The sequence below is a fragment of the Nicotiana sylvestris genome, chromosome 1, assembly GCF_000393655.2.
Source record: "Nicotiana sylvestris chromosome 1, ASM39365v2, whole genome shotgun sequence".
NCBI lineage: Eukaryota > Viridiplantae > Streptophyta > Magnoliopsida > Solanales > Solanaceae > Nicotiana > Nicotiana sylvestris.
Genome location: NC_091057.1, coordinates 186,062,977 through 186,089,596, shown reverse-complemented (window position 1 = coordinate 186,089,596; position 26,620 = coordinate 186,062,977). Strand labels below are relative to the sequence as shown.

The 26,620-nt window shown below is 38.7% G+C and overlaps 1 long non-coding RNA gene across 2 annotated transcripts; it reads right to left on the bottom strand.

The window, feature by feature from the left end:
- Positions 1–16,055: 16,055 nt before the first annotated feature.
- LOC138889170 (uncharacterized) lies at positions 16,056–23,537 on the bottom strand. Of its 2 annotated transcripts, none has more exons than XR_011406961.1 (2): positions 22,983–23,537; positions 16,056–19,612 (listed from the first exon to the last, which is right to left on the bottom strand). It is a non-coding gene; the product is annotated as an uncharacterized lncRNA (long non-coding RNA). The 2 variants fall into 2 exon arrangements; XR_011406962.1 differs by having other exon boundaries at positions 16,056–18,373.
- Between the last annotated feature and the right edge of the window lie 3,083 nt (positions 23,538–26,620).

Here is a 26,620-nt window from a genome sequence, read left to right as displayed (position 1 = left end):
ATAGTGTGCAAATTGAATAAGAGTCTTTATGGATTGAAGCAGGCACCAAGGCAGTGGTAAATGAAGTTTGACTCATTCATGAAAAGTCAAACATACCTAAAGACCTATTCTGATCCATGTGTATACTTCAAAAGATTTTCTGAGAATAACTTTATTATATTGTTGTTGTATGTGGATGACATGTTAATTGTAGGAAAAGACAAGGGGTTGATCGCAAAGTTGAAGAGAGATTTGTCCAAGTCATTTAATATGAAGGACTTGGGCCTAGCACAATAAATTCTAGGGATGAAGATAGTTCGAGAGAGAACAAGTAGAAAGTTATGGCTATCTCAGGAGAAGTAAATTGAACGTGTACTAGAACGCTTCAACATGAAGAATATTAAGCCAGTCAGCACACCTCTTGCTAGTCATCTAAAGTTGAGCAAAAAGATACAACAGAGGAGGAGAAAGGTAACATGGCTAGAGTTCCTTATTCTTCAGCAGTCGGAAGCTTGATGTATGCAATGGCATGCGCTAGACCTGATATTGCTCACGCAGTTGGTGTTTTCAGCAAGTTTCTTGAAAATCCTGGAAAAGAACATTGGGAAACAGTCAAGTGGATACTCAGGTACCTAAGAGGTACCACAGGAGATTGTTTGTACTTTGGAGTATCGGATCCAATCTTGAAGAGCTATACAGATGTTGATATGGCAGGTGACATTGATCACAGAAAATCCACTACTGGATATTTGTTTACATTTTCAGGGGGAGCTATATTATGGCAGTCGAGTTTGCAGAAGTGTGTCGCACTCTCTACAACTGAAGCGGAGTATATTGCCACTACTAAAGCTGGCTGGCACGACACGGATTTCCCACCCTCGGGAGTCGTGATGGCACCTACTAATGTGAGCTAGGCAAGCCAATCCTTAACTGCTTACTTTATTAACCATTACTTCTTTTAACAATTGTCAGTGATAACATGAAAGCAACGGAATTAGATAAATATGCGGAAGACGTAAATTTAAGAGAATGGACAATAATGCGAAAATCAACATATGCCTCTACCCAAGAACTAGTGTCACATTACTCACGAACTTCTAAGAGTACTAAATACAACCGTATGAAAGAAAAATACAAATTGTTTGTCTCGGAAATATGAGATAACAGACTGAAATAAAAGATAGAGGAGACGTCTGGCCTGCGGATGCCTGCAAGGCTACCTCAGTGTCTCACTGGACTGAAGGCTGGCTCCCACGCTACTGCTGTTGTCCAAGACCTGGATCTGTGCAAAGGAGCACAGAGTGTAGTATTAGTACAACTGACCCCATGTGCTGGTAAGTGCCCAGCCTAACCTCGGCGAAGTAGTGACGAGGCTAGGACCATACTCTAAATAAACCTGTGTAGTTCATACATATATATATATATATATATATATACAACGAAAAAGAGATACAGAAATAACTAATAAATGTAGGAAGGGGAAACATGTTGTGGGGAGATAACAGTTTCAAATAGAATCCTCAATAAAGAAAGAAGCAACAAAGCCAAGGAATCACAAGTGAACAATTTGCACAGCATCACCCTTCGTGTTTTTACTCTCGTCCTCACCAAAAACAATACACGGCATCACCCTTCGTGCTTTACGCTTTTCCTCACCCAAACAACAATCACAAGGCAAATAGGGTAAGGGAATCTATAAACTCGAAGTAAATCAAATAACAATAAGTAATGAAAGAAACAATATGACTCGAATTTCAATAAGGAATTAGAAACCAACAAATGCACGACATCACCCTTCGTGCTTTTACTCTCATCCTCACCAAAGCAATCATATAATAAAAATATGCACGGCATCACCCTTCGTGCTTTTACTCTCTTTCCTCACCATATAATCAATGAATATCGGTACGGAATGGTACATCGTACGACACGGCATCACCCTTCGTGCTTTACACTCTTTCCTCACAATAGCAAACAATGCACGACATCACTCTTCGTGATCTAACACTCTTCCTCACCCAAACAACAATCACAAATAAAGGGGCAAGGGAGTAGACAAATAATGGTAGAAATCCCGGAAAGGGAATACAATTAAACAGCTAAATCCTGGCAAGGGAACAATATCAATATTCTCAGCATCCCGACAAGGGAGATGATCAACAAAGCAACAAACATCCCGGCAAGGGAGAAATTTAATAATTCTTTCTCTTTCTTTCACTTTCACTTCTTATCTCACTTTACCACTTGAGCCAACACTCCATAGGGGTTCAATCATCTCGTATCCTTTCACAATTCGTATTATAACTCGAGTCAATGCTCCTCGAAGTTTAAGGATCATAATTTCTTTCACATGCTTGTTACAATATATAGAAATCATCATTAAGGCATGGAAGATACAACAAAATCAGAATATCCGCAATATTAAGACTCACGGTCATGTTAGACACCAACGTATAGATACTCGTCATCATGCCTATACGTCGTACTCAACAATTAGCACGTAGCAAATAAGACTCAACTCTTAATCCCTCAAGCTAAGGTTAGACCAAACACTTACCTCAAAGCTTTGAACACCACTCAAGCCTCAATTATAGCTTTACCCCCTTGATTCCACCATCAATCCGCTCGAATCTAGTCACAAGTTACTTAATTACATCAATAAGTGCTAAATGAATCAACCCCAATGCATGAAGACGAGTTTTCCCAAAGTTTTACTAAAAAGGTCTAAATCACCCCCGGGCCCACGTGGTCGAAACCCGAGGTTCGGACCAAAACCCGTTTACCCATTCCCCCACGAATCCAAATGTATAATTTGTTTTGAAATCAAACCCCAAATTGAGGTCCAAATCCCCAATTTTAGAAAAAACATAGGTTCTACCCAAAACACCCATTTTCCCCTATGAAAATCTTTGATCTTAAGTTGAAATCATGTTAAAAGATGTTAAGGAGTGAAGAAAATGAGTTAGAAATCACTTACCAATCGTTTTGGAGAAGAAAAGTTGTTTAGAAAATCGCCTCTTATGTTTTGGGGTTTTGAAAAGTGTAAAAATAACTGAAATTCACGTGAATTTATACCCCTCTGAAGCCCCCACCGCGGACCGCGCTAAGCCGACCGCGGCCGCACAACACCCACCGCGGACCACAAAAAGGCAACCGCGGCCGCACACGATTCCTCGCGGGCCACGCAAAAGGGTTCAGAGGCCTGCAATATTTTCCTGAACCTGCAACATCTGATCTTTTAAGTCTACAGCATCCCGGAACTTACTCGAAACTCACCCGAGCCCCCGAAGCTCTAACCCAAGTATGCACACTACCTCAAAAACACTTTACAAACATATTCGTGTGAACAAATCATCAATATAACATCATGAACATCGAATCAAGCCTCAAGATCAACGAATTTTTCTCAGATTTCCTTTTAAACATCAATTTCCCAATTAGGGTCCGGATCACGTCAAACGACGTCCGTTTTTAACCAAACTTTACAGGAGTAATTCAAAACATATATAAGACTTGTATCGGGCGCCGGAACCAAAATACGGGCCCGATACCATAGTCTTCTAATCAAATTTCATTTCCAATTTCCTTAGTTATTTTAAAAAAACAATTTCACTCAAAAAATTCATTTCTCGGGCTTGGGACCTCGGAATCCGATTCCGGGCATACGCCCAAGTCCCATATTTTCCTACGGACTCTCCGGACCGTCAAATTACGGGTCCGGATCCGTTTACCCAAAATATTGACCGAAGTCAAATTTATTCATTTTAATATCAAAACTTAGCATTTTTTCACAAAATTTCATATTTAAGCTTTCCGGCTACGCGCCCGGACTGCACACGTAAATCGGGGCAACCCTAAATAAGGTTTTCAAGGCCTCGAAGACACGGGATTCGATTAGCAACAGGTGATGACCCCTTTGGGTCGTCACATTCTCCACCTCTAAAACAACCGTTCGTCCTCGAACGTGCAAAAGAAGAAAGTACCTGAGTCGGGAAATAGATGAGGATAACGGCTCCACATGTCGGACTCGAACTCCCAAGTCAAAACCTCAGGGGGCTGACCTTTCCACTGAACACGAACAGAGGGGAAATTCTTGGATCTCAACTATCGAACCTGCCGGTCTAGAATAGCTATCGGCTCCTCCTCATAGGACAAGTCCTTGTCCAACTGGACAGTACTAAAATCTAACACGTGGGATGGATCTCCGTGATATTTCCGGAGCATAGACACATGAAAAACTAGATGCACGACTGATAAGCTAGGCGGCAATGCAAGTCTATAAGCCACCTCTCCCACTCGATCAAGAATCTCAAATGGACCAATAAACCTAGGGCTAAGCTTGCCCTTCTTCCCAAATCTCATCACGCCTTTCATAGGCGACACTCGGAGCAATACCCGCTCACCAACCATAAAACCCACGTCTTGAACCTTGCGATCTGCATAGCTCTTTTGCCTGGACTGAGCTGTACGAAGCCTATCCTGAATGATCCTAACCTTGTCCAAGGCCTCCTGAACCAGATCCGTACCCAACAACCGAGCCTCTCCCAGCTCAAATCATCCAACCGAAGATCGACACCGCCTACCATATAAAGCCTCGTAAGGATCCATTTGGATACTCGACTGGTAGCTGTTGTTGTAGGCAAATTCTGCCAAAGGCAAAAACTGATCCCACGAACCTCCAAAGTCAATAACACAAGCCCAGAGCATATCCTTCAATATCTGAATAGTCCGCTCGGACTGTCCATCCATCTGAGGATGAAATGTTGTACTCAACTCAACCTGGGTGCCTAACTCTCGCTGAATTGTTCTCTAGAAATGCGAGGTAAACTGCGTACCTCGGTCCGAAATGATAGATACCGGCACACCATGAAGGCGAACAATCTCCCGGATATAGATCTCAACTAACCTCTCGGATGAATGGGAGACTGCCACATGAATAAAATGCGCTAATTTGGTCAGACTATCAACAATGACCCAAACTGCGTCGAACTTCTTTCGAGTCAGCGGAAGTCCAGTAACGAAGTCCATAGTGATCCGCTCCCACTTCCACTCGGGAAGCTCAATCCTCTAAAATAAACCATTAGGCCTCCGATGCTCGTATTTAACCTGCTGACAATTCAAACACCGTGCCATATATGCCACAATATCTTTCTTCATTCTATGCCACCAATAATATTGTCGCAAATCCTGATACATCTTCGCGGCGCCCGGATGGATAGAGTACCAGGAACTATGGGCCTCCTCTAAAATCAACTCTCGAAGCCCATCCATATTAGGCACACAAACTCGACCCTACAATCTCAGAACTTCATCATCAACTAAGGTAACCTGCTTGGCACCGCCACGCCGCACCGTGTCTCTAAGGAAATACAAATGGGGATCATCAAACTGCCGATCACGGATACGCTCCAATAACGAAGAACGAGCGACCGTGCAAGCTAATACTCGACTAGGCTCAGAAATATCCAATCTCACAAATCAATTGGCCAAAGCCTGAACATCCAAAGCAAGCGGTGTCTCACCGACTGGAATATAAGCAAGACTGCCCATACTGGCTCACTTTCTATTCAAAGCATCGGCCATCACGTTGGCCTTTCCCGGGTGATATAAGACAGTGATATCATAATCCTTCAACAACTCTAACCACCTCCTCTGCCTCAAATTAAATTCCTTTTGCTTGAACAAATATTGAAGACTCTTGTGATCAGTGAACACCTCACATGCCACGCCATACAGATAATGCCTCCAAATCTTCAATGTGTGAACAATGGCTGCCAACTCTAAATCATGCACTGGATAGTTATTCTCATGAATCTTCAACTACCTCGAAGCATAGGTAATGACCTTGCCCTCCTGCATCAACACTATACCAAGCCCAATGCGAGATGCATCACAATAAACGGTGTAAGGCCCTGAACCTGTAGGCAGAACTAACACTGATGCCATAGTCAAAGCTGTCTTAAGCCTCTGAAAGCTCGCCTCACACTCGTCTGACCATCTGAACTGGGCACCCTTCTGAGTCAATCTGGTCATCGGGGCTTCAATAGATGAAAACCTCTCCACGAACCGACGATAATAGCCTGCCAATCCCAAGAAACTCTAAATCTCTGTAGCTGAGGCTGGTCTAGGCCACTTCTTGATGGCTTCAATCTTTTTCGGATCAACCTGAATACCCTCTGCGGACACAATATGACCTAGAAATGCAACCGAACTCAACCAAAACTCACATTTCGAAAACGTAGCATATATTTGACTGTCCTTCAGAGTCTGAAGAACCACTCTGAGCTACTTCTCATGCTCCTCCCGGCTGCGAGAATATATCAAAATATCATCAATGAAGACGATCACGAACGAATCCAAATAAGGCCTGAACACTCGGTTCATCAAATCTATAAAAGTTGTTGGGGCATTTGTCAACCCGAATGACATAACCAAGAACTCATAATGCCCGTACCGAGTACGGAATGCCGTCTTAGGGACATCGGATGCCCTAATCCTCAACTGATGGTAGCCATATCTCAAGTCAACCTTTGAAAATACCTTGGCACCCTGAAACTGATCGAACAAATCATCAATCCTCGGCAGCGGATACTTATTATTGATTGTGACCTTGTTCAAATGTCGTTAATCAATGCACATCCTCATCGAACCATCCTTTTTCTTAACAAACAATACCGGCGCACCCCAAGGCAAAATGTTGGGTCTAATGAAACCCTTCTCCAGCAAGTTCTGTAACTGCTCTTTCAATTCTTTCAACTCAGGCAGGGCCATACGGTATGGCGGAATAGAAACGGGTTGGGTGCCCGGAGTCAAATCAATGCAAAAATCAATATTCCAATCGGGTGGCATACACGGCAGGTCTGAAGGAAAGACCTCAGGAAACTCGCGAACCACAGGCACAGAGTCAATAGAGGGGACCTCAACACTGGAATCACGAACATAAGCCAAATACCCCTTTCTCGACCATATGCCGAGCCTTCACGTACGAAATGACACTGCGAGTAGAATGACCAGGAGTCCCTCTCCACTATAAACGGGGCAAATCCGGTAATGCTAGGGTCACAGTCCTGGCATGTCAATCCAAGATAGCATGGTACGGGGATAACCGGTCCATCCCCAATATAACATCGAAATCGACCATATCTAAAAGCAACAAATCAACACGAGTCTCAAGACCTCCAATCACCACAATACAAGAACGATGAACTCGATCGACCACGATAGAATCACCCACCGGTGTAGACACATAAACATAAATGCTCAAAGAATCGCTAGGCATGACCAGGTACGGTGCAAAATAAGATGACACATACGAATACGTAGATCCCGGATCAAATAACACTGAAGCATCTCTATCACAAACCAGAATAGTACATATAATAATTGCATCTGAAGCCTCAGCCTCGGGCCTAGCTGGAAGAGCATAGCATCGGGGTTGGGCCTCACCACCCTGAACTACCTCTCTGGGACGGCCTGCTGCTGGCTGGCCACCACCTCTAGCGGCCTAAGCTCCACCTCCAGGACCTCTACCTCTACCTCTAGCACCTCTACCCCCACCTCTAACTGGCTGGGCGGGCTGCGGAACACCTGGTGCCTGTACCATCGTACGAGAACCTTGATGCTGAGAGCTACCTGGTGCTCGAGGGCAAAACCTGGCATTATGACCGGGATCACCACAAGTGTAACAAGCCCTCGGCTGCTGAAACTGCTGGCCCTGTCGACCTAAATGACCACCTCGGAAACTCTGAAGCGGAGGTACACTGATGGGAGTTGGTGGCACACTGTAAGGCCGCTGATTAGAATAATGCGTTTGAGAACCACGACCACCTGAAGTACCATGTGAGACCTAGAGAGCTGACTGAAAGGGCCTAGGAAGATGGCCTCTGCCATATGAATCTCTACCTCCATACGAGGTACCACTGAATCTGCCTGAATGACAGGGCCTCTTATCCGACCTATGACCACCTCCCTGTGATAAAACCATCTCAACTCTGCGGGCCACATTGGCCGCCTCCTGGAAAGTGATCTCACTCCCGGCCTCCTTGGCCATCTAAAGACGAATCGGCTGAATAAGACCATCAATAAACCTCCTCACCCTCTCTCTCTCGGTGGGAAGTATGATAAGAGCATGGCGATCTAGATCGATGAACTTGGTCCCATACTAGATGACCATCATGGAACCGTACTAGAGGCACTCAAACTGCCTCCGAAAGGCCTCTCTCTGAGTCACGGGCAGAAACTTCTCTAAAAACAACTTTGTGAATTGTTCCCAAGTCAAAGATGGCGAACTGGCTGCTCTAGCTAAGCAATAATCTCTCCACCAAGTCTTGGCGGATCCAGAGAGACGAAAGGTAGCAAAATCAACTCCATTGGTCTCAACGATCCCCATGTTCCGAAAAACCTCGAGACAGCTATCAAGATAATTCTGGGGATCCTCAGTAAATGCACCGCTGAATGTAGAAGTGAAGAGCTTGGTGAACCTATAAAGCCTCCACAAAGCATCGACGGACATAGTCGCTCTGTCGCCGGTTTGAGCTACTACACCCGGCTGAACTGCCATAACTGGTTGAACCGCTGGAACCTGAACCTGGGGAGCTACCTACTCTAGAGTGCGCGTAGCAGGAGTCTGAGCCCCTCCTCCAGCCTGGAAGTGGTTGGTGCTACGGGAAGCAAACCCGCTCGGGTGACACTCTCCATGAGGCCCACCAATCGGACCAGAGCGTCCTGAAGAACTGGGGTAGCAATGAACCCCTCTGGGTCCTCAGCTGGGCCCACTAGAACTGCTGGGGCCGGAACCTGCTCCTCAAAATCAACCTGAGGCTCCGCCACTGGTGCTGCTGCTCGGGGCTGAGCTCTGCCCTTACCTCGGCCTCTAGCACGGCCTCTGCCCCTAGCGGAAACTGCTGCTGGGGGCTCGGGCTACTGAGCGGTAGATGAGGAAGCGCGTGTTCTCGCCATCTGCGATAGAACAGAGTAGAAATTCAATTAGCATTTGAGGAACAAATCCGCACGACAAGAAAGAACAACTGTGAAATTTTCCTAACTCTATAGCCTCTGGGAGATAAGTACAGACGTCTCCATACCGATCCCTCAGACTCTACTGAGCTTGTTCGTGAGTTGTGAGACCTATGTAACCTAGGGCTCTAATACCAACTTGTCACGACCCGAATTTCCCACCCTCGGGAGTCATGATGGCGCCTACTAATGTGAGCTAGGCAAGCCAATCCTTAACTGCTTACTTCATCAACCATTACTTCTTTTAACAATTGTCAGTGATAACATGAAAGCAACGGAATTAGATAAATATGCGGAAGACATAAATTTAAGAGACTGAACAATAATGCGCAAATCAACATATGCCTCTACCCAAGAACTTGTGTCACATTACTCACGAACTTCTAAGAGTACTAAATATAACCGTTTGAAAGAAAAATATAAACTATTTGTCTCAGAAACATGAGATAACAGACTGAAATAAAAGATAAAGGAGACGCCGGGCTTGCGGACGCTTGCAAGGCTATCTCGGTTTCTCACTGGACTGAAGGCTGGCTCCCGCGCTACCGCTGTTATCCAAGACTTGGATCTGTGCAAAGGAGCACAGAGTGTAGTATCAACACAACCGACCTCATGTGCTGGTAAGTGTCCAGCCTACTCTCGATGAAGTAGTGACGAAGTTAAGACCAGATTCCAAATAAACCTGTGCAGTTCATATATATATATACAACGGAAAAGAGATACAGAAATAACCAATAAATATAGGAAGGGGAAACATGTTGTGGGGAGATAACAGTTTCAAATAGAATCCTGAATAAAGAAAGAAGCAACAAAGCCAGAATATCAATAAGAATCACAAGTCAACAATTTGCACGGCATCACCCTTCGTGCTTTTACTCTTGTCCTCACCAAAAACAATACATGGCATCACCTTTCGTGCTTTACGTTTTTCCTCACGCAAACAACAATCACAAGGCAAATAGGGTAAGAGAATCTATAAACTCGAAGTAAATCAAATAACAACAAGTAATGAAAGAAACAATATGACTCGGATTTCAATAAGGAATCAGAAACCAACAAATGCACGGCATCATCCTTCGTGTTTTTACTCTCGTCCTCACCAAAGCAATCATATAATAAAAATGTGCACGGCATCACCCTTCGTGCTTTTACTCTCTTTCCTCACCATATAATCAATGAATATCGGTACGGAATGGTACATCGTACGACACGGCATCACCCTTCGTGCTTTACACTCTTTCCTCACAATAGCAAACAATGCACGACATCACCCTTCGTGATCTAACACTCTTCCTCACCCAAACAACAATCACAAATAAAGGGGCAAGGGAGTAGACAAATAATGGTAGAAATCCCGGAAAGGGAATACAATTAAACAGCTAAATCCTGGCAAGGGAACAATATCAATATTCTCAGCATCCCGACAAGGGAGATGATCAACAAAGCAACAAACATCCCGGCAAGGGAGAAATTTAATAATTCTTTCTCTTTCTTTCACTTTCACTTCTTATCTCACTTTACCACTTGAGCCAACGCTCCATAGGGGTTCAATCACCTCGTATCCTTTCATAATTCGTATTATAACTCGAGCCAATGCTCCTTGAAGTTTAAGGCTCATAATTTCTTTCACATGCTTGTTACAATATATAGAAATCATCATTAAGGCATGGAAGATACAAAAATCATCCGCAATATAAAGACTCACGGTCATGCTAGACACCAACGTATAGATACTCGTTACCATGCCTATACGTCATACTCGACAATTAGCACGTAGCAAATACGACTCAACTTTTAATCCCTCAAGCTAAGGTTAGACCAAACACTTACCTCAAAGCTTTGAACACCACTCAAGCCTCAATTATAGCTTTACCCCTTGATTCCACTACCAATCCACTCGAATCTAGGTACAAGTTACTTAATTACATCAACAATTGCTAAATGAATCAACCCCAATGCATGAAGATGAGTTTTCCCAAAGTTTTACTCAAAAAGTCTAAATCACCACCGGGCCTACGTGGTCGAAACCCTAGGTTCGCACCAAAACCCGTTTACCCATTCCCCCACGAATCCAAATGTATAATTTGTTTTGAAATCGGACCCCAAATTGAGGTCCAAATCCCCAATTTTAGAAAAAACCTAGGTTCTACCCAAAACACTCATTTTCCCTCATGAAAATCTTTGATTTTAAGTTAAAATCATGTTAAAAGATGTTAAGGAGTGAAGAAAATGAGTTAGAAATCACTTACCAATCGTTTTGGAGAAGAAACGTTGTTTAAAAAATTGCCTCTTATGTTTTAGGGTTTTGAAAAGTGTAAAAATAATTGAAATTCACGTGAATTTATACCCTCTAAAGCCCCCACCGCGGACCGTGCTAAGCTGACCGCGGCCGCACAGCACCCACCGCGGACGGTGCAAAGGCGATTGCGACCGCGCTGGCCTTTTCGCGGCCACACACGATTCCTCGCGGGCCGCACAAAAGGGTTCAGAGGCATGCAATATTTTCATGAACCTGCAACATCTGATCTTTTAAGTCTATAGCATCTCGGAAGCTCTAACCCATGTATGCACACTACCTCAAAAATACTCTGCGAACATATTTGTGTGATCAAATCATCAATATAAAATCATGAACACCGAATCAAGCCTCAAGATCAATGAATTTTTCTCAAATTTCCTTTTAAACATCAATTTCCCAATTAGGGTCCGGATCACGTCAAACGACGACCGTTTTTAACCAAACTTTACATGCTAGTTTTACTATATCAGCCATTTTTTTCGTATTTCGTATTCTGTATTTCATATCTCTTGTATTGCTGTTATTTTATTATGCATTTTTATGGTACTAATATATCGGCTCCTGTTGTTTTTTGAGCCGAGGGTCTCCTGGAAACAGCCTCTCTACCCTTCGGGGTAGGGGTAAGGTCTGCGTACATATTATCCTCCCCAGACCCCACTTGTGGGATTATACTGGATCGTCGTTGTTGTTGTTGTTACAGGAGTGATTCAAAACATATATAAGACTTGTAAGGGCACCGGAACCAAAATACGGGCCTGATACCATAGTCTTCTAATCAAATTTTATTTCCAATTTCCTTAATTATTTCAAGAAAACAATTTCACTCAAAAATTTCATTTCTCGGGCTTGGGACCTCGGAATCCGATTCCGGGCATACGCCCAAGTCCCATATTTTCCTACGGACTCTCCGAGACCGTCAAATCATGGGTCCGGGTCCGTTTACCCGAAATGTTGACTGAAGCCAAATTTATTCATTTTAATATCAAAACTTAGCATTTTTTCACAGAATTTCATATTTAAGCTTTCCGGCTATGCGCCCGGACTACACACGCAAATCGAGGCAATCCTAAATGAGGTTTTCAAGGCCTCGGAGTCACGGGATTCGATTAGCAACAGGTGATGACCCCTTTGGGTCGTCACACTAGCAAAGAGATGGTATGACTCAAACGGTTCCTTCAAGAGCTTGGATTGCATCAGAAGGAGTATGTCGTCTATTGTGATAGTCAAAGTGCAATAGACTTGAGCAAAAACACCATATATTTTGCAAGGATGAAGCATATCGACGTGAGATATCATTGGATTCGAAAAAGGATAGAGGATGGGTCTACGCAGGTAAAGAAGATCCATACAAGTAAGAATCCTTCGGATATGCTGGCCAAAGTGGTACCAAGAGACAAGTTTGAGCTATGCAAAGAACTTGTCGGCATACACTCAAACTAGAACTTCCGGTGTTACCTCCTTCAGGTGAATGAGACTGGAGGGGGAGATTTATGGGGTCCAGCCCATAAATTAAGGAAGACAACTTTCTTCCTTTGTCTTCTTTTTAAATTGGCAGCCACTTTTCCTTTTGCATAGTCAACATTGTGTCAAATGTGGTAGGCGTGCAGAAAGAAAATGTCAAGTATAGTAGGTGAGGTTCTACCTATAAAAGGAGAGCTTCAACTCTCATTTTTGATACACCAATCTCAAAGGAAAAATATATCTGAGAGTTAGAAAGAAAGAGTGAGGTTTCACAGACAGGGTATAAGAAAATAGTCCGAGAGAAAAATAGAGAGTGAGTGATATTGTAGTGAAGTGGGAATATCAAAAGAGGGTTATTTCGTTTGAGTGTTGTAGTGGTCTTTTGAGTATTTTACTCGGACCTATAAAGTGTAAAATTCCTTGTTATAGTGATATCAGTTGCTCTTCTCAGGGCCGTGGTTTTTTCCCTTATTCAAAAGGGTTTTCCACGTAAAAATCTTGGTGTCGTTGTTACTCTTTTATTCTTGTTAATTACCGTATCTCGGTGCTATGTTATTATTCCGCTTTTATTACCGTGAATATTATTTTTGTAGGGGGTTTATTCCCAACACTATAAAATATTGAGGAGAGTCGATCAGGCAGGACTTGGTGCGGATGCCGATTTTCGAGGGCATGGCCCTTGATAGAAAGTTGTAGAGGTCGAACACTAAGGTTGTAGGTTAGAAGACAGGAGGCTAGTGTGATAGTGTCTTGTTTTAGGCTGCTAGGGGTTCTAGTTGTGTTCTTAATACTTCTTTAGGGTCGAAAGTTAGGCTATAGTATGTTTAGCAGTCCTGTATGTACATATTATTCCCTTGCGTTTGTAGTATTGTGCCTTCGTTGATGCTTAGTGTTAATACTTTGCTCCATATTTTCTGGTTATTGCGTTGCTGATGTTATCTGTTAGGATTCCTTTGCTGCTACTGATACATTATTTCTTTCCTTCTTGTGCCGAGGGTCTACCGGAAACAGCCTCTCTACTCCTCCGGAGTAGAGGTAAGGTCTGCGTACACATTACCCTGCCCAGACACCACATGTGGATCTCACTGGGTTGTTGTTGTTATTTGTTGAGAAAAAAAATAAGAAAATAAGGTAACTAAAATTTCAAAGAGAATGAGAAGAACTAGATTAAAAAGGGGTGAAATTAATGACGGGAGATAAACGGGGAGGTCACCGGTGAAGATCAGAAAGAGGAGAAGAGGCGTACTGGCCTCCCAGGGGTCCTTTTTCCCTTTCTTTGTTGTTTCAATTTTTTTCTTTTGATTTTAGTATTTTTTTAATCGTATTATTGTATTCATGCGCATATTCTGTGTGATTAGCACATATTTTATCCACATCACCTATGTCATTGCCACATAAGCATAATCAAGTCTAAGTGTTTTACTAGTATTCATTTGATCAAGTTGAGGTGTCCAAATGAAAAAATTATAACTTTCTTTACTGGGTTGAAAAACATGTGCAAATTTAAGAGGTCCCGAGGCCATTTTGCCTTCCATCTTTTATCGCCACATAAACGACCCCTTTCTTTTTCTTTTTTAGGTTTTCTAATTTTTCGAACCATTCTTTATTTGAAATAATTCCCACAGAAGTGCTGATTTTTATAATAATTAGTTATAACCATTAAAGTTTATGGGTTTAAATGTAGGCGTAATAGCTTCCTAGCCACTTAAACTTGTAGGGCTTTTGAAAGCCGATATACGAACTTTAGATTTTTCCATTTGAACACTTCAACTTGACAAAATGGGTACTAATAAACACATCCAGCAGATGGTGTATATCAATTGCGCTAACATTTACAACACACCATGCTAAGCTATTTATTACTTGCCATGTGTTATTTTTGAGTCTCATTTTTAAATAGTTACAAATACAAAAAAGGAAAAGAAAAAAAACGCTTGAAACATACCCAATATTAATTTGTACCCAACCGCCCCTTTCTTCTTCGTTCACCCTCCTCCCTTCCTTTCTTTACTCTTCTTTCTTCTCTTTTCTCTTTTTCTTCATAATTCTTTCTCTCTTATTTCTAAATCAAATTCACAACATTGCCATGGTCATGATTAGATCATAACAAAAAAAAAAGAATTTGGAATTTAAAAAAAAATTAACAGAAATCCATGATTTTGAAAGTGGAGGTTGCCCAATATCATTGCAAATTTACCTTTTTTCTACTATTTTGACAAAGATGAATTCGATGATAGAACAACGACAAAGCTCAAGCTTTCTTCCGACCACTGGTTGTTGAGGAATGTTGGGACGGAAATAGTGGGTGGAGACTAGAAAAATATTTAAGGGGAAGATGAAGAAAAAAAACAGAGAAAGCGGAGGGGGAAGAGAAATTAGGATGAGAATGAAAAAATTGAGTGGGAGTTTTGCTGGGAAGATGAAAGAATTGGAAGGGGAGGGGAAAAGAGAAGGGGAAAGGGAAAAGTTTTTTTTTTTCTTTTTCATTTTTCATTTTTCTTTATATTTTATTCTAATTCTACTTTTTAAGTAAAAACAATACTATTCACGCGCCTTAGCAGCGTGATTTGCACACAATTTAGCCATGTCAGTCGTAGTGCTTCCACGAGGCATGGTAAACGGTCAAAAATATTTATTAGTACCCATTTTGTAAAGTTTGAGTGTTCAAATGGAAAAATTTAAAGTTCGTGTATCGGCTTTCAAAAGCCCTACAACTTTGAGTGGCCATGAAACCATTACGCCTTAAATGTACTATTGATAATCTTTCACATGATAGGTGTGTGCAGGGGAGTATATAGATCGTATTGGTTCGAATTTTTGAATTATCAAACCAAACTAATGGTGTCGGGTCTTTAAATTTATAAAAACCAAACAAATAAAGTCGGGTTTTTCAATCTCGATTTTTCTCGGATTTTCGGGATTTTTTCCAGTAAAGTCTTTATAGCATAAAATATGTAACTTGTGCTCCAAATATTTCTTAAATCCTAATAAAATACAATTATATAATGTATTTTTCAAGAAACTAACACAATAATATGAAATAAGTCATAGTATTATACTAAAATATTCAATAACAAAGATAAAATAATAAAATAACATAAAATAAATATTGCTAATTAATAAGCTATAATGATAATCTAAAAGTACTATATAGGTCATGCTAAAATAACTATAGCTAATAAGTACTAATATTAATTACATAACAAAGTACTAAAGAAAAAGATAAACTAATTTATGCCTTTTTCATTATAAACCAATATAAAACTAAAATTGTTATCCAAAACTATCGCCATTCTTAGTATTAAATTGAATTTCTTTTGTTAGCATTAGTATTGATTTTGAACTTTGTTTGAGTTACTACATTTGGGCTTTAAAATTTATTTATGTCACGACTCAAAAATCCCTCCGAAGGAGTCGTGATGGCACATAGTCTCTAAACTAGGTAAGCCTAACATAAACTGAAATAACATTGATGCTTACTAACTTTAAATTAACCAACTCTGAATAAATCAAAATTCCCAAAACCGGTGGTACAAGTCACAAGCCTATCTAAGAGTAATTTCACAAAAATAATACATCACTGCCCCGAAACAAAGGAGCAAATGGAAGTAAATACAAGTGAAGGTGACTTTGAGACCTGCGAACGCTGCAACAAGTTTACCTTAAGTCTCCACCGCAACGACCCGCACAACTACTATCAATCCACCTCGATCTGTACATAAAAATGTACAAAAGTGTAGTATGAGCACACCACGGCGATGCCCAGTAAGTATCAAGACTAACCTCGGTGGGGTAGTGACGAGGAACAGTCCGGACACCTACCGGTCAAATGAAATGAGCAAGATATGATAATAAAACATCAAGATAAAGATAACGAAGTGATATCAACCGCTGAGAGAAAATCCAAGTACAAATAGTACAATCAATAAAGGAAGAACACGGATGGTAACAAATGAAAACCAAGTAAATTAGATAACCCAAGCAATTCAACACTGATGTAATAGAGACGGAGACAAGTAAGAATGTATCCAATTAAAGAAAACAATGTCAACTCAATCAATCATATCATGTTTAATATACCATCCCGGCCATTTCAATCCTCGATTTCTCATATTATAATCTCAACTTTCAAACTTTCAGCACATATGGCACCTCGTGCCCACATATTTTCCATCTCACTCTTAACAACAAAGTCCACATGATATACAATACAAAATATCCTTACAAATGCACTTAAGATGTTCAAGAAGTCTTATTTACATAATATAAATGAAATTTCAATTTCTAAATAAGGTTGGAAAATCGGCGAGAAAAGATGAAGTTATTTTTTTAGAAATCATTCGAGTAAGAAAGTACCCCTTTCAATTTAAAATACAACATCGGAAGAATTATTACTCTTAATAAGGGAGTTGATAACTTAAAACTTAGTAGAAATTCCCTTTTAAGAAAAATACAACCTTAGACAGTTTAAGGGGATATGATTGAGAAACTAATTGAATTAAGGATGTAACAATTATTGAAGTTTGAAGTATTGGAACGTATAAATAAATATATATAAATACGGTAAAGTATTAAAAACATTGTGGATTCTAAGGATCACATCAATAAAGAAATTAAATACTTTAAACATTTGAATTGATAACAACAAATAAACACAACAGCAGAAAGTGCACGACATCACCCTTCGTGCTTTTACTCTCGTTCTCACCATAAGAATCAATATTCACTTTTATTCTTTCTTGTTGCGGCGTGCAACCCAGTCCCAATCATATATTACTGTTGCGGTGTGCAACCCGATCCAAAAAATATTTTACTGTTGCGGCGTGCAACACGATCCAAATCATATAATGATGTTGCGGTGTGCAACCCGATCCAAATCATATAATGATGTTGCAGCGTGCAACCCGATCCATATAATATTGTTGCGGCGTGCAACCCGATCCCAATGTACCAATCAACACCAATCACGATAGAATCCAGACAAAGGAATAATAAGAAAACAACAATATCCCCGCAAGGGAGTCAACAACAAGAATAAACATGTCCCGACAAGGGAACAAATAGTAAGAATTAAATATGTCCCGGTAAAGGAATCAGCTATAACCAAACTTGTACCAACAATTAACTTCACAATGAAACCCCAACTACACAACAAGACATAATAAGCACGTGATAATTACACCAACAACTACAACAATTGGACATGTAACATATTTGCACGAAGTCATAGAGGAACTCACAATCAAGAAGTATCAAAACAATAAGGAAGACAATCACTTCAACTAAGGCAATTAAGGGTCAATGTAACATGTAAGAATTAGAGGAAAGCTAACAACGTCATATGGACCATATAGAAGCAATTTAAGCAACTAGGAAACCCAATCATAACAGGATACTTTCCACATAAGGACATAAGAACCCTAGAGCATATTTCTCACAAATAAGTCCGAGCACACACTCGTCACCTCGCATGCACGGACTACAATTAGCAAAGAGGACTCAATCCTAAGGGGAAGTCCTCTACACAAGGTTAGGCAAGATACTTACCTCAAAGACGACAACCCGGTACTCTAAAATGAACTTCTCGGGTGAAAAGACCTCCAGACAGCTCAAATCCAACTATAACAACTCCAAAACACACATAAATTGAATAAGGAACTATTCCGAATAATAAAGTTTCAATTTTTACAAAAATATAAAAATCGACCCAAAAGTCGACCCCGGGACCACACCTCGGAACTCGTCAAATTTTACAAAATCCGATCACCCATTCCAAAATGAGTTCAACCATACAAAATTTATCAAATTCCGATAACATTTTATCCCTCAAATCATGATTTTCCGTTTTGAAATTTTTCTTCAAAAACCAACTCTTTCCCTAACCCAAAACATAATTTAAACGATAAAAATAAAGCCAAATTCATGGAATATATTTAATTCTAGTTGAAGAATACTTACCCAATCGAATTTCGTGAAAACCCCTCCAAAAATCGCCAAGAACCGAGCTCTAGAAGTCAAAATATGATGAAAATGGTATAACCCTCGATTTTGGAATATATTCTATCTGCCCAGGTGTTTGTTCATTGCGATCGCGGGAGACGTGATGCGATCGCGTAAAAGAAAATAGCTACCGGCCCAAAATGTTTTATGCGATCGCAGGCAAATCAATGCAATCACATAGAAGAAAAATGCTGCTATCCAAATTTGTGTTATGCTATCGCGAACAAATCAATGCAATCGCATAGAAGGAAAATGTTGCTGTCCAAATTGGTGCTACGCTATCGCGGACAAAACAATGCAATTGCATAGAAGGAAAATGCTGCTGTCCAAATTTGTGCTATGCTATCGCAGACAAATCAATGCGATCGCATAGAAGGAAATACCAGATAGCAAAAGAACAGTTCAAACATAGGGAAAAATGAACCGTTGCCCATCCGAAACACACCCAAGGCTCCCGGGACCCCGTCTAATCACATAAATAAGTCATATAACCTAGCACGGACTCGCTCGAGGTTTCAAATCATATAAAACAACACCAAAACAACGAATCAAACCAAAAATCAAACTTATGAATTTCCAAATCTTCAAATATCAAAAGTCAACTATGGGTCAAACTTCTCCGTTTTCCAAACTTCAACTTTTCCAACTTTCGCCGAAATGCCTCAATCTACCCTACGGACCTCCAAATCCGAATTCGGACGCGCGCCTAAGTCCAAAATCACCATACGAAGCTGTTGAGATCATCCACGACCCATTCCGGGGCCGCTTACCCAAAAGTCCAATTCCGATCAAATTCTCACCGTTTAAACTTCCAAAGCTAGTTTCCTTCTTCCAATTTGACCCTGAATCATCCATTAACTGAATTCAACCATGCACGGAAGTCAATACACATATTATGAAGCTGCTCGAGACCTCAAACTGCCGAACCGGGCACAATTTCTCAAAACGACCAGTCGGGTCGTTACAATTTACCATTCAAGAATGTAAAGTCTAAACTTGAAATAATACGTTAAAAGATAAAACCGTGGAAAAGTTTAAGAAATATTTATAAATTACATTACATTAAATATTTATATGTATAAAATATTTTTTAAAATTATATAAATGTACTATCGGGTTTGTTTGGTTTCAGTTTTTTTAGTTAAAACCAAACCAAACCAATTATGGTCGGGTTTTATTTTCGACATAACATTAAATATTTATTTTTTATAAAATATTTTTAAAAGTTATATAAATGTACTATCGAGTTTGTTTGGTTTCGGTTTGAGTTTTTTTAGTTAAAATCAAACCAAACCAATTATGGGCGGATTTTATTTTCCAATACCAAACCAAATCAAACCAATTTTTTTTTTTCTAATTTGACTCAGATTATCGGTTTGGTGCAATTTTTATCATTTTTCTTTGTACATCCCTAGGTGTATGCTTAGTTTTCAGTCTATATTTTTCTTATCCTTTTCTCGTGTGTAAGAGAACTTTATATTGAAGAAGCATGTGAACTTACTTGAACACCCTTTGCACAAATTGGATTGACTAAGAAGGATAAGGGAAGTAACCTCACCTGTTCATTACTTGAAAATGAATTTTTAACTTTACAACTTGTATATCAGTATACATTATTTCAAGCAAGATGTCAAATAAATTGAGTACTTTTTTCTCTTAATTGTAACGGTTAAAAGGTAAAAGTGGCCTCTTAATATAAGGTTACAGGTGTAATTTTTCATATTTTAAAAGATAAGTGTGAAGAAATAATATGTCTCATCCTAAAAGTGCAAAATGCAAAATAGAGTAATAAATTTAGCAATAATAACTGCATGATAAATTGATGTTATTTTATGTTCTAAGAGAATTTGCATTTATATGAAACTTAAATAGCAATTAATCAATGTTTTAATCAACCAATATTCAAACCACCATATATATTAAATTTTACAAACAAAAAAGAAGCAGCTTTTAAAGGTACGTTCCGCCAGTCTCCTACTATTTCTCATTAATCACACTTTCGTTAAGACGTATGATTGGGAAGAAGAGAAGTTGGCTATCTTGTGTGTTTAACAAGTATCCCATAGGACAATAAGATTACTTTTTAATATTTAACTCTCATATTCATAATGTCATCACATTTAAGCATGCCCCTGCATTACTCCCTCCGATCGTACTTTTTTAACTTTTGGCACACTCCTTAATTAAGAAAATACAAACTCCTAAAGAAAAAAGAATGTATTCACTAAATTGTCCTTAATTAATTGTTACCTTAACATATTGAGATATGTAAATTAGGGCAAATCTTGAAAAATAACATTTATTCCTTCTTAATTACGTAAAAGAACACTTATTTTGGACAATTTTTTTTTTACTTATTATGGATTAGAGGGAGTAAGTTATAATAAATGCTAGCAGAGTTATATGTACTCCCGCTGCAACTCGTGCAATTGGTAGATTGGTAACTTGGAGAATTAATAGTTAGAGATATTTTATTTGTTAGGTGTTCCTTAAATTTTGTAGGTACTATAAAGAAAGAAGAGTTAACCTAAATAAATGAATAATTTAAACTTAAAATGGTCAACAGATGAATAACTAATGCGCGCACACACATATATATATATGAAAAATTAATTCCAAAGAAAACTTAGATATTACGGAAAATGTTATAAAGATGTCTGATTATATAAATAAGTGCAATGATCGTATAAAGAAAGATTTTTACAATAGGTCTATATTTAAGTTTCAAAGTCAATGTATGCTCAACTTAGTTAAAATAACACGGTCTAGCCAGTTTTCGAACTGGTCATTCAAAAATAGCCAGCATTTGCTAAGTCAATAAAAAATAGTCATTACTTTACTGTAACAGAAACCGGTCCAGCATAATATACTAGAGTTCGGTGCACCTGTGTATGAACTTCCAGCATATTATGCTGGACCGGTATACTTTGCTGGCTCCAGTATAATATACTGGAGACTGAAGCACCGGTGCTCCAAACTCCAGTATATTATGCTGAACCGGTATATTATGCTGGAGTATTTTTCCGAATTTTGAACAGTATTTTCATTCAGATTTATCTTTATATTAAAAGTGGCTAAATTTCGATTACTTTTGGAACTGTAGTTATTTTTGAGACCACTTGTAAATCTGACTATTTTTGAATTTCTCCCCTCAGCTTATAATGTTCTTATCTAAGATCTCTAATAGGACTAATTAATTAACAATAAGAGTGTCATACCCACCCCATTTTTTTTTTACCTTAACCCTTTTAAAATAGATATAAAGTAATTTAAAGCTCCAAGGGATTTTCAATTTGAAAGCGACGAAAATTGTGTTTCAAAGGATTTTGAGAGTCGCCGCTTGACATATAATCTGGTGTGCCAAGTCACCATTTTAAAAACAATTTTCCCTTAAAAATATTTTGACTCTAAAACATAGTTTGCACATGAAATTCTAAGCAAGAGATCCATTTGACTCGGGTAGAAGGTGTTAGACATTTATCGAATCCCGTAACTAGTAGGGTTCATACTTGATCAAATTGGCTTTTAAGAATATTGAGGTAAAACACACCAAAAAAAAAACACAAAGAGGTTCTAGCTTGTCCCCACCTAAAAAGGAAATAAAAGTCCTAAACTAGCATATACTAATGCTTCCTCGAAGGAACGTCCGTCTTCAATTACATGTGCTTCAGGGCATTTTCGGATAAAAATATTTACAAAGTCTACGGAATATAAACTAAAGGGAACGACCTCTCCTCACACTCACATAAAAGAAAAGAAAAGGCCTAAAGTTTGTTTATCGAAGTGTGGTCGGCCTAAGCATACTACTTTCAATCAAACTCATGAAAGTAAGAATAAAAGAGCGATAAAATTATCTAAGCTCAATTTCCTCCACGTTTTAAAAGCCAACTCCCACAACTTCCATTCAATCTACTTGATTATGTTAATTTAATTATTATTTTTTGCCATCAAAGTAGTAACTATGAGGCCTTAAACATTTTATCTCGAAATGAAACAAAGAATTAGAAACTCATTTTTAGGCATCAAAACCCACCCGAACAGATTAAACAAAACGACAACAAAAACGATGATCAATAGAAGGAAACCGAGTACACAAGTATTACTGAGACACCCCAAACAGAACAATAAAATATCAACTCAAACGATCAACAAGATAGAGAAGCAACAATCAGCGAAACAAAGGAAAGCACGGTATTAAGCAAAACAACAGAATAAGGGAGAAATAGACCTCAAATGAACCTGAAATTTAATTGTTTGATAGTTTGGCAACGCAATGGGACAGAATAGCCAACTAGATCTCCACCAAAATTGAAGAACGTGGCTTGGACCGGAAAATCGAATGGAGACCTCGAACAGGTGGCAGATTGATCGAACTCCACAGGAGAAACTCAAACCTTGCCGACGAACTCGAATCCTACTCAAACAAGAGAGTACCGACGCACAAAGAGTAAACCAAAACTTTGCGTTCAGATCTTTCGGAGTTGTCCGGCGTAACTTATCGAGCCTTGTTGCTCTGTTTTTGGAGAGACAAACAGGAACAAAATATGGTTATGGTGTTTTCGGTGGTGAAGGAGACGAATTGGTGGTTGACCGGCGGAACAGAGATGAAGGACGGTGGCTTCTGCGGCTGGGATCTATATATAAGAAAAGGGATTTCAACTTGGAGAGGAAGGAATGTGTGAGCAGAAGGAATCAATTTAAAATTGTGATAAAAAAGAATCAAATTCTGTTACGATGGAAGGAGAGCACGTGAATTTTAGGGAGGAAAATCAATTTAGAAGAATAAGAGAATTAAGGAAAGGATAAAATATAGGGGGCCACATACAACTACAATTATCTGATTCTCTTTCCACCTTCTTTTCCTTTTCTTTGATTTTTTCCTTTTGCTTTTCACGTTCTTTGCTTCTTTCTTTTTTTTTCATTCATTTTTTCTTCTTATCTTCTAAAGTTGGATAATAAAATGAAATAAAATAAAAACTTCATAAAATACTAATTTATCTAGGATAACGGAAAATATCAAGAGGAGGCATAAAAGTTACTTTATTAATAAAATTTAAATACTATTCAATATATACTAAAACCTATAACTTTAAAACTAAAGTAAGTAAATATATAATATCAATTTTGTATTTTTTAATTTTATGAAAAGTAAGATAAACTAAAAGTAACTAGATAAAATATCAATTAGCTAAAATAAAAGAAAGTATTTTTGTAGTTTTTATTTTTGTGATAAAATAAAGCAAAAAAGTCAAAACTAGTTAAAATGGCAATATTAGACCAAAAATAAATATCTAAACACTAAAAAGTGTAAAATTTTAAGAAGGTTCAAAAATTACATGTCTACAGAGAACTTACCATTATTTCGTTCATGCATCCTTTTTATAAAGACATTAACGCAATGGAGCAAGTCGCGTAACAAACCAAACCAGAAGAAATAAAAAAAAAGGGAGAGAAATTAAAGAGACATAAGGCAGTGATGTGTATATATATATATATATATATAGTGGCGGATCCATTAATGAGTTCGTGGATTTGACATAATTAGTTTTTGGACACGTGCATATCAATTTATACAAAATTTTGAAACTTTATAAATAAGTAAAAAACTTGTGTACGATAATTTCCTGAAATTTGAAGGAGCACAAAATACAAATTCAAACTAATGAATGACGAGCTTATTCAACTGATTACATGTTAAATGAAAAATGAGCACGTTAAATAATTTATAAGTGACAACTTCAAAAATAAAAAAGTAGTGTAGGTGCAGCACGAATCCATGTGGAAGAATAATGATAGCGTAATACTGGAATTGAAATTTCTGGTTACCGCCAAAGGAAAATACCAAAGATAGCTATATTGCCCACTAAAACCTAGTAAGGATTGTATTAGTATGTATAAAATGTCTTTTTAAAATACTGTGTCAATATAAAATAAAATGAAGGGAATTTTTAAAATCTCACGCATTTAATAGGTAGTAAATTTCTACATAGTATAAAACAACAAATGAATCCAACTTTCAAACATCACTAAACTAAAAAAAAAAAGTACTAATACGGCTACAAAACAAGAAATAAAACAACTTTAATTAACCCTGATCAATAGATATAATTATATTAAGGGACATGATGGTACAGAATGATCACCTTGTTGATGTAAGATAGTTTGTTATTGACAAGTTGGAAGTGTGACGTTTCTTACTCGTACCGTGCATGTTAGCCTCGGAACTGATCATTATGAAATAACGCATAACAGGTACGAGATCGACTCAATAGACACGAGATTGACTCAACAGGCACGAGATTGACTCAATAGGCACGAGACTGACTCAACAGGCACGAAATTGACTCAACAGGCACGAGATCCTAAAGTTAATTATTTTTAACAGAAAAATCAAATTTATTTGAATTTTAAATTCAAAATTCGAATAAATAGTCGTGTCTGTTAGTGAAACAAGACATCTTTTCTAAAAGGGTCTGTTGGTTGCATATAAATACACAAGAATTCCAACGAAATGGTATAGAAAAATCACAAGTGTTATTGCAGACTTTGTTGTATCCTGAAGAGAATCGTTTTGTATTTTCCCTAAATTAGTATACAAGCGATAACTCTTTAAGGACAGTCGATTTTCACGCCTCAAAGCCAATTTTGTTTATTTTATTTTCTAACAATCTTAAAGAGTTATTCTGCTATGGAAAAATTGATGTCTGTTGTTGAGAATCCGAAGGAGTTCATCAAACTTGATCGCTTTGATGGAACGAACTTTACCCGTTGGAGAGACAAGATGATATTCTTGTTGTCCGCTCTCAATATCTACTATGTTCTTGATTTTGCCTTGCCTCCGATGCCTGAGCCCACAGCAGAAGATTTTGACGTAGTCAAGGAAGAAAGGAAGAAACAAGAACATGATGAACTGTTGTGTCGCGGCCATATTCTGAATACTTTGATAGATCGACTCTATGATCTTTACTGCAATCTGAAGTCGCCAAGAGAGATTTGGACTGCTCTACAAACTGCATACCAGAATGAAAAACGAGATATTGACAAATTCCTGGCTCTGCAATACTTTGAATTTAAAATATTTGATACTAGGCCTATAATGGATCAGATTCATGAACTGCAAATCTTAGTATCAAAACTAAGTGATCTTGAAGTTAAAATTCCTGATGCACTTCAAATAGGTGTTATTCTTTCGAAATTGCCTTCCTCTTGGAATGACTATAGAAAGAAATCCTACATTCTATGGATAAAATGACTGTGGAACAATTTCGTACTCACATTCAAATTGAAAGTGAGACTCGTGCTCGTGATGTTATTAGTCAGTCTTCGAGTTTCGCAGTCAATTTTGTCAGTCAGAATGATTCAGGAAGTGGGAACAAATATCTTAAAGTTTCCAAATGTCTTATTTTAAAAAGAGAAAAAACTTTAGTTGTCATCATTGTGGAAAGAAAGACCATAAGATTCAGGACTGCAGATATAGAAAGGCAGGAATAAATTTCAATGCAGGCAATACCGAAAAGTCTGGAAAGATTAAAAAATCTGGAAATTCTGAAAAGGCAAACGTAGTGGAAAATTCTGCCCAAGGACTGGTTGCCATGGTTTCCGCAATGCAAATTGGTATGGTCACAGAGTTGAATGTGGCTACCGCTGCTACAAATACTCAAGACTGGTGGCTAGATTCGGGTGCTACTATTCATGTCTGTTATGACAAGAAGATGTTCAAGACATATGCAGAAGTGCAGGATTCTGAACAAGTCTTGATGGGAAACCATGTTGCGGCAGATGTTGCTGGAAAAGGAAGTATTGAGATTAACTTCACATCTGGCCAGAAGTTGACGTTACTGAATGTGTATCATGTTCCTGATATGA